At 42.4% G+C, this 8,814-nt stretch overlaps 2 long non-coding RNA genes across 3 annotated transcripts; both read right to left on the bottom strand.

The window, feature by feature from the left end:
* Positions 1 to 5,059: 5,059 nt before the first annotated feature.
* Positions 5,060 to 6,578, bottom strand: LOC125554031. Its single transcript, XR_007304299.1, has 3 exons — positions 6,496 to 6,578; positions 5,459 to 6,397; positions 5,060 to 5,373 (listed from the first exon to the last, which is right to left on the bottom strand). It is a non-coding gene; the product is annotated as an uncharacterized LOC125554031 (long non-coding RNA).
* Positions 6,579 to 6,684: 106 nt separating this feature from the next.
* On the bottom strand, positions 6,685 to 7,653 carry LOC125554030. 2 transcript variants are annotated; one of them, XR_007304297.1, is made up of 4 exons: positions 7,345 to 7,653; positions 7,167 to 7,218; positions 6,957 to 7,030; positions 6,685 to 6,856 (listed from the first exon to the last, which is right to left on the bottom strand). It is a non-coding gene; the product is annotated as an uncharacterized LOC125554030 (long non-coding RNA). The 2 variants fall into 2 exon arrangements; XR_007304298.1 differs by having other exon boundaries at positions 6,973 to 7,030.
* Positions 7,654 to 8,814: the final 1,161 nt, after the last annotated feature.

Raw genomic sequence — 8,814 nt, 5'->3', positions numbered from 1 at the left:
CGAGAACGTCTTCTTCCTCTACTTTGCACTGAACCCGGACCGCTCCGAGTATGCACTCTTCGAAGGTATAACCGCCGAGACGATGACCCGTGGAACGAATGCATATGTTGTATGAAATGCTCGTGTTTGCTCCATGTCAGAGTTGTTCGTTGCACGAAGCCCCTCTTTTGGCTTGTCACCGTCATGTGGGACACCCGGTATCCGGGAGCACCCCATCTCCTTGCATGACACACTCACACCCACTTCCTTTTGCACCGGTATCCCCGTAAGCTACCGGATCATCGGAATGTTGCCGCGGCATCATTTCCATTTCGTCGCCGTGGCACCCCTTTCGTTTCCGCCACAAGGACAAATGCTTCATAACATGCTCTTATCAACATTTTCATAAACTTGCATAAAACTTGCACATGTCATCCGCATCATGATAACAACATCAAGAATGTTTAAATTGTTGTTTGCATTAATTTGCTAAATGCATATGGGGATTTACCGGATTTGTTGTTTGTTATATCCGGCCCCATTTAAATTGTTTAGATAGTATAGTTTTGTTATGCTTCACCTCTTGCCATGTTAACCAACATTTAATACTGGAGTACCTAACCGGGAGTGAACTAAATAATTGATGTGGTGTCTCGTCAATATGCAAATCGTTGCATATTGAGCTCCACTTAACTTGTAGTTTTGTTTGTGCACTTTGCCATGCCATGCATATTTAAAACCGGATATGCATCATACTTGGTTGTGCATCATGCCATATTTATGTGATGGTTGTTTACCATGTTGTTTGCTTCTTTCCGGTATTGCTTCTTCGGGTTAGTCCCGATAACGTCGCGTTTGTGAGGATCCGTTCGACTACGTCCATTTGTCTTCTTCATGGACTCGTTCTTCTTCCTTACGGGATTGATGACCATACCCTCGAAATCACTTCTATCTTTGCTTGCTAGTTGCTCGCTCTTTTGCTATGCTGCGATACCTACCACTTGTTATATCATGCCTCCCATATTGCCATGTTAAGCCCCTAACTCACCTTTCCTAGCAAACCGTTGTTTGACTATGTTACCGCTTTTGCTCAGCCCCTCTTATAGCGTCGCTAGTTGCAGGTAAAGTTGAAGTTTGTTCCATGTTGGAACATGGTTATTGTTGGGATATCATTATTATCTGTTATTTACTTTAATGCATCTATATACTTGGTAAAGGGTGGAAGGCTCGGTCTTATGCCTGGTGTTTTGTTCCACTCTTGCCGCCCTAGTTTCCGTCATACCGGTGTTATGTTCCTTGATTTTGCGTTCCTTACACGGTTGGGTGTTATGGGAACCCCTTGACAGTTCGCTTTGAATAAAACTCCTCCAGCAAGGCCCAATCTTGGTTTTACCATTTGCCTCACCACCACCTACTTTTCCCTTGGGAGTCGCTCTCCCGAGGGTCATCTTTATTTTAGCCCCCCCGGGCCAGTGCTTGTCTAAGTGTTGGTCCGAACCGAGTAGACTGCGGGGCCACCTCGAGGAAACTTGAGGTTTGATTTTACTCGTAGGATGTCTCATCCGGTGTTGCCCTGAGAACGAGATATGTGCAGCTCCTATCGGGATGTCGGCGCATCGGGCGGTCTTGCTGGTCTTGTTTTACCATTGTCGAAATGTCTTGTAACCGGGATTCCAAGTCTGATCGGGTCTTCCTGGGAGAAGGAATATCCTTCGTTGACCGTGAGAGCTTGTGATGGGCTAAGTTGGGACACCCCTGCAGGGTTTGAACTTTCGAAAGTCGTGCCCGTGGTTATGGGCAGATGGGAATTTGTTAATATCCGGTTGTAGAGAACTTGACACTTAACTTAATTAAAATGCATCAACCGCGTGTGTAGCCATGATGGTCTCTTTTGGGCGGAGTCCGGGAAGTGAACACGGTTCTTGTGTTATGCTTGAACGTAAGTAGTTCCAGGATCACTTCTTGATCACATCTAGTTCACGCCCGCGCATTGCTTCTCTTCTCGCTCTTATTTGCGTATGTTAGCCACCATATATGCTTAGTGCTTGCTGCAGCTCCACCTCATTACCCCTTTCCTACCCATAAGCTTAAATAGTCTTGATCTAGCGGGTGTGAGATTGCTGAGTCCTCGTGGCTCACAGATACTTCCAAACAGTTGCAGGTGCCAATGATACCAGTGCAGGTGACGCAACCCAGCTCAAGTGGAAGCTCGATGAAGATTGTGTTTGTTGTGTTGTTTCATTTTCAGTTGATCAGTAGTGGAGCCCAGTTGGGACGATCGGGGATCTAGCAATTGGGGTTTTCTTCTTTTATTTTGGTTCCGTAGTCGGACCTTGATTGTATTCTGGATGATGTAATGCTATATTTATGTATTGTGTGAAGTGGCGATTGTAAGCCAACTCTTTATCCCTTTCATTTCAGTGCATGGGATGTTTAAAGATTAACCCTCTTGCGACATGCCTACTATGCGGTTATGCCTCTAAGTCGTGCTCTGACACGTGGGAGATATAGCCGCATCGCGGGTGTTACAAGTTGGTAATCAGAGCCTTCCCCGACTTAGGAGCCCCCTGCTTGATCGAATCGCTGGCGTTGTTGAGTCTAGAAAAATGTTTTGAGTCTTATAGGATTATATATATCGGAGAGTAGGATTCTTTTTACTCCTCAGTCCCTTTGTTGCTCTGGTGAGGCCTCCTGACGTAGAGTTTTGACTCTTCTCTTCTCAAATTTTCACGAAATTTTTTTTAGGATCACGCGGGTATCTTGGAATCATTCCGATGGTTTTGTGACGAGAACATTGTTCTTGGTGCCTCCTGACATTTAGGGGTTGTGGCAGTGTCCCGGGGAGTTGAGCTCCGAGGTGTTGTCGTCACAATTTTATCGTTGCAGTTCTGGAATACCTGAGTTTCGCCAACATCGAAAATCTCTTTTATGAAGTTGTTGGTGAGATAACCTCGACGCCACCCAGTACTGGGGCAGGAGTTCAGGAGTATTGCCATAACTCATATAACAAATGCTTTTCGAAGGTTGAGGTAAATGATTTCCGAAGGTTTCTTGGTTATGTGTTGAAGGATGGATACAGCTGGATGTAGGATTTGCTAGTTTTGGGTGAGATTTTATGCTTCCCCTGTATCCCCAACACCTGATTGCATAACCAGAAAGTTTCGGGAGTTTATAAGTGAGAATTCAAGTAGCTCTTAGGATATCTTTTCGACAGATGCATGATATGGTATTGGGGTTCGACGTCTAGTGGTCCGCCCATCCACGGTTGGTTTTACAGTGGTCTCGTTGTGTCTTAAAGAGTCCTTGGCTATGCTGACTCGGGGATGCTTCGTATGTCATGTGCACTGCCTTGTACATGATGGTGTTGTACGATCGAGCCCGTGTGGGCCCCACCACGAAAACTTCGGACGAAATCTCTATCATATGTTTGTTCCGGCTTATTTTGCAAGCCAATCCTTTGTTTTTGTTTTCAGTTGTGGTATTCGAGTTGCTTTGAAGTCAAGTGTTGATTCCATGCTTTTCCTAAACGGTGTTCTCATACTCCTATGTGAATACCAATCCTTTTCGATCATCGAGATTGTCATGTCAATCCTTTTTCAACTGGCGTGTTTCTCTTCAAGTGGATCCGATCATTTCAACATCCGCAAGATCACCTCTCGGCTTTCCCAACGTTGTTCGTTTCATCTGTCCCCAAGTTGCCTTTGTTTTCCCGCCCACCCAACCCATTTTTCTTCAAGGACTCAGATTTCTTAATCAAGTATCCATTTTATTCATGTGAAGTCTCTTCATTCTTTTTAGTCAATGTTCTTATCCGGTGATTCTCAGGAAGATTCTAACGGAGCTTCAAGTGTTTTATTCTTCGTTCTTTTCTTCACCGGTGGATTCATTTCAAGCTTTGTTGATCATATCATTTTCCTCGTTCCAAATGTTTTCCCATGTCGGTGCACCTCTTAATCATTCACCTCTCGCTATTCATTTGTTCCGGAGTGCTGAAGATGTCTCAGAAGGTTCATGTTTCCATTATCAATCCGTTCAAGATATTTCGAGGATGTTATCTCATTCAAGCCATTTAATTCAACCGGCGCAATCTTCCTTTAAATCGTTCAACGGTGTATCTTTTGAGTGGGCCCTAACCCACAAGTCTTTTTCCAGGATCTTACCTGACTCTTTTAATTTTACCGGAGCTATTCTCAAATCTTTCAAAGTTTGACCTAAGAATGGATTGTCATCAGTCAAATGTCTTTTTTTCAAGATCTTTCAAAGTCTTTTCTTCTTTGTATCAACCTCTCCTCTTTTAGTCATTCCGGAGTGTTTCAACAATTCTTGGTGGTGTTTCTCGTTGTCATTCTCGGATTTGAAGACCGAAGAAGTGTTTCCTCTAAATCTTGTGCCTTCTCTCGAGGATTCTCAGTTCAAGCGTGATGCCATCCTCTCATAATTGTTTTGATTGTGAGAATTATTTTCATCCACCCGGAGCATTTCATGAGTTGTTTTCATTTCTTTCCTCCGGAGCCCATCATTTCAGAAGAATTATTCATTCCAGCCTTCACCTCTCATTCTCAGAATCTTACCGGTGCATCATTCAAATATTCTCTAAGCAGCTCGTGATCTATTCGTTCTCTTGTATCAAATTCTCTCTTGTATCTTCGTTCATTTCCTAATTCTTCCTGGTGTTTTGCTATCTTTTCTTCATTCGTTTTAAATTCTTACGGTGGTTCGTTCAAGATTTATCTTCCTTCGTTATCATATCAACTAGATCATGATTGGCGCACGTTGCTGCGCCCGTCTCTTTTTTCGATGAACCAATATGAGTTCCATAGAAGGGTCCCAAAGATGGACATAATATTATGTTAAAATTTGACAGCATGAAAATCGGTTTACTACTTGGAATCAACATAATTTAGATCTATCTTTCAACCAACTAAATCTTATAGAAGATCCAAACACTCGGAAAGTAGCCCAGCGCCAAAATTAGGATAATACAGAGTAGTAATACCCTAGTATGGCATACGACATGTACAGCAGAGTAGCAATATGTGCAAACCATGCCAAAATAGAGTAACCAAAACTATAGTTCAGATGCCATAAGATAAAATTTTGCATTGAGTAAACAGGAAGATCCTAGGTAACTAAGTATTTCTAAGTGTACATAACCATGGAACCAAGCTGTTAGTTGATATCTTTTCTTGTTATGTAAGATCCACAAGAAGATATTGCAATCATCACACAAAGTACATGGTATGATCAAACAAGAAAGAAAGCTCCTTATAACCTCCAAAACCTAAGATGACATAAGTAGTAGAGAGGTGACTTGCTGGTTACTGCAACTGGGCATTTTGTTTTCATAATACTTAGCATCACACTGTGAACCCTCTGGCACCAAAGCTTGAAAGGCTACATCATATGTAAGCAGAATAATAGAAGTTAAGCAGTATTTTTAGAAAACAAAATTATAAGGGGTGGAGGTGCTGGTTGTGACCTGAGGAATCAAATCTCTCCTTGTATATTCTCCAGTACCATGCCCAACTCCCAATTAAATAACACACAAGTAGAGTTGATGGTTAGCGTATAAAGAAATCAAAGCAATAGGCATTCCATTGTATAATAAGGTGCCGTTAGATGTGAACGACCATGATACGTAGCTGATTAGGCAGAAGGGTAATACAGAAGGAATCAATTTCAGTTGATTATTATGTACATGAATAGCAGGTAAGCATTATCTTTGGTAACCAGATAACCTATAAGGGCATTTGTATTCTCTTCGCTGAGAGACAACTGTATTCGGCTGTGGCATCACGCAATGGTCCTGAATTAAGCATTCATGTTATTTTTATCTAATATGGGCCGGCCGATTTCATTTACATGTTGCACCATGCATTTAAGGAAAAAATGTCGACATAATTATTTGGCTTTCCTCATGTATGTATAAAGAAATTGTCCACATAATTATTTGGCTTTCCAAATGTATAGATAAAGAAATTGTCCACATAATAATTCGGCTTCCCTCATTTATGGATAAAGAAATTTTCCACATAATTATTTGGCTTTCCTCATGTATGGATAAAGAAATTGTCCACATAATTATTCGGCTTTCCTCATGTATGGATAAAATAAGAAGATGTTGAGGCTTCACACCCTTCTAGAACAGCATGGTAACACTTTTTGCGCTTTTTTGTACAACTCTAAGTAATCTGTCCAACAACAGTAAATATCCTAACTTAGAAACATGTAATCTAAGTAGTCATACACTATACAAAAAATGGATGGTAAAAGATAAGGTCTAGCAGTGCACCTGAAGTAATTACCTGCACTAGAAACCATTGGAGATATGAGCTGAGAATTCCTGAAATAAAAAATGCGACATCCAGTCTCCAAGATCCGCCTGAATCAATTGAGCATAAGCCAGTATGAACAACACCTATACAAATTTTTGATTGAGAGGAAATTAGCACAATGTAATCTTGTGGTGGAAGGAATCATTATATGAATGGGGAAAAATGAAGATTATAGGGGAACCTAGCAGAGCACCATGTTGATGGATGTTTTGTCGCCGGATTGAAAAAGGTTAGGGAGGAAGCATATATACACGGCAGCTGAAGGATGGGAAAACAGAGAGACAGACATCCATTAATCAATGCTGGCGAGAGAGAGACATCATCCAACATGAATGAATGCCTGAAGAGAAACTGAAGAGTAATTGTTTGCCTTCAATTCCTGGCGGAACAGTTTCGCTCACGAACAGACGAACAACGAGACGAGATTGGCATGAACGTGAATTGGCGTGCGGTCCGGAGGCCTGAATCATTCCAATCCCGCAGAGCCGTACGCTGTATCGCCTGGGCTAGGTCGCCATCTTCGCTGACATCTCCAGCGCCTCCTATTAGCTCGCATTCAGAGAAAAAATAGAGATGATGATGGGTTTGACTGAAAGATGGAGCACTGGGGTTCTGAAATTTTTGTCCGCAAAATGTGTGTACCTGTGTGCCAACCTACCTCTTGTTTTCTAAATCAACCTTGTTGCCCACTAACACCATCACCAAACCTGGGTTCCCTGTTTGGACATGTGCATATATAAAAATCTAAGCACTGACATACAGATGACTTCCACCGACAAAAGGCAGAGTGTTCTTTGGATCCAACTGAAGCAGTGCGACAAGATGGAAGTACAGAAACATGTTCAGTCATACCTAGTCTTTAAAGCTCGTCAACCCACCTCTTCGTTGCTTGGATGTAAGAGTCCTGACGCCCACACAGAAAAAATCGAACAGATTAACATCAACAGAAAGCAGGCGATCAACTCATCCAGCACATATTTAGAGAAGATCGCTAAACGAAGTACCGAGGAGAAGAGAAGATCTCTCTCACCGTGCTAGTGATGTCGTAGACTACTATGGCGGCGGCGCCACGACGGAGCATGGGGCGAGGTTGTGGTAGCGCTACTAGCCGGTCCAACAGTCCAACCCTCGCTCACGTACTGGACTGCATCGGCTGGACCTGAATCCCGCTCCTCCGGCTGATCCCAGCGCACGCATCGACTTCCTCGATCCCGCACCTGCGATGGATCCAGTCGAGCGACGCACACCGGCCGCTCCTCTGTCGCTCCGGATCCTACGCCTCGCAAGCCTAGCAGACCTCCTTTTAGCGCTGGAAATGGCCTGGCGGCTGGCGGACGGCCCAATGCACCACATGCGTCCGTTTTGGCCCGTGGAGTAGCAGCCCACAGGACAGCTGAGCCAGATTAGCCACACCGCGAAACAGATTGCTTTTCACATTAAATCTGACGGCCAGGAACTTCAAGATCAATAAAATGGACGGCTGAAAATCCAAATCGCTGTGAGGGCAGGGATTAGGTGCGGTTATACTGTCCTTAATTCATACATTCTTTCCAAATCCTACCGGTGGTTCGTTGAAGACCTTCCTCAAGTTTGGCTATATCTTTTAAATCTTTTCAAGAAGAATAAGTAGTATGCCAAATCTGTTGCTTGTCGTCAATTTAAATTGGTGAAGGATAAGCATAATGTAATTCTTATTCTTGTTTCATCCAAGTGATTAATTCCTTATTCCGGAGGTTCATCAAATTCTCGGTTTCAAATTGTTTCATCTTTCTTTTCCGGAGTTCCAAGTTTTTCCGCATTATCTCGTCGCGAAGCTCCATCTAAATCATCGCAAGGCTTCACCTTGTGTTTTGAACTTCTCTCTCCTTTCGTTTGATCATTCTTTATTACCGGAATTCTTCATGGAGGCTCAACATGGTGGTTCGTCAAGGATTTTTTTCATTCTTCAAATTGTTCTTCAAGTTTTCTCTCGAAGCTAAGATCCTCCAAGATATACTCTGAAATAAACATGGTTTTTAACACATGTCTTGTTTTGAGGAGTCAAGTATTCTTCTTCCTGCATTCCAAAGTGCAATTCTTTCATATCTCATCTTTTGAGGTGGTGTTATGTCATTGTTGACAATTTCCCTTCGTGTTTCATGTTTCACAAGTTTTCAAGAGTGACATATCTTAAACCCATCATTTTCAATTCATTCATGACATCTTTTCTATCATATCAATCTCGTCGTTGGAGTTATCTTGGGTTATATTTCACCTAAAGCTTGCCCTAAGGATTGTTACTATTTATGGTTCTTATAAATGAACCAAGTTCTTCATTTATCCTCCCAGTGATATAAGTTTTTTTTCATCTCCTCGTCGATTTAAAGCAAGCAATTGTTTTCCGTTTGTGGCAGGATTTCACCTCAAGTTCTTGATATATTTTCCATAAGCCCTCAACAAGCTTGTTCTTTTCGTTGTTGATTTCCCAACAACTCCGTTCAATCCTTCTTTTTAAGGATGC

This window comes from Triticum urartu, chromosome 4, assembly GCF_003073215.2.
Source record: "Triticum urartu cultivar G1812 chromosome 4, Tu2.1, whole genome shotgun sequence".
NCBI classification, from domain to species: Eukaryota; Viridiplantae; Streptophyta; class Magnoliopsida; order Poales; family Poaceae; genus Triticum; species Triticum urartu.
This window is presented reverse-complemented; position numbering and strand designations above follow the sequence as displayed.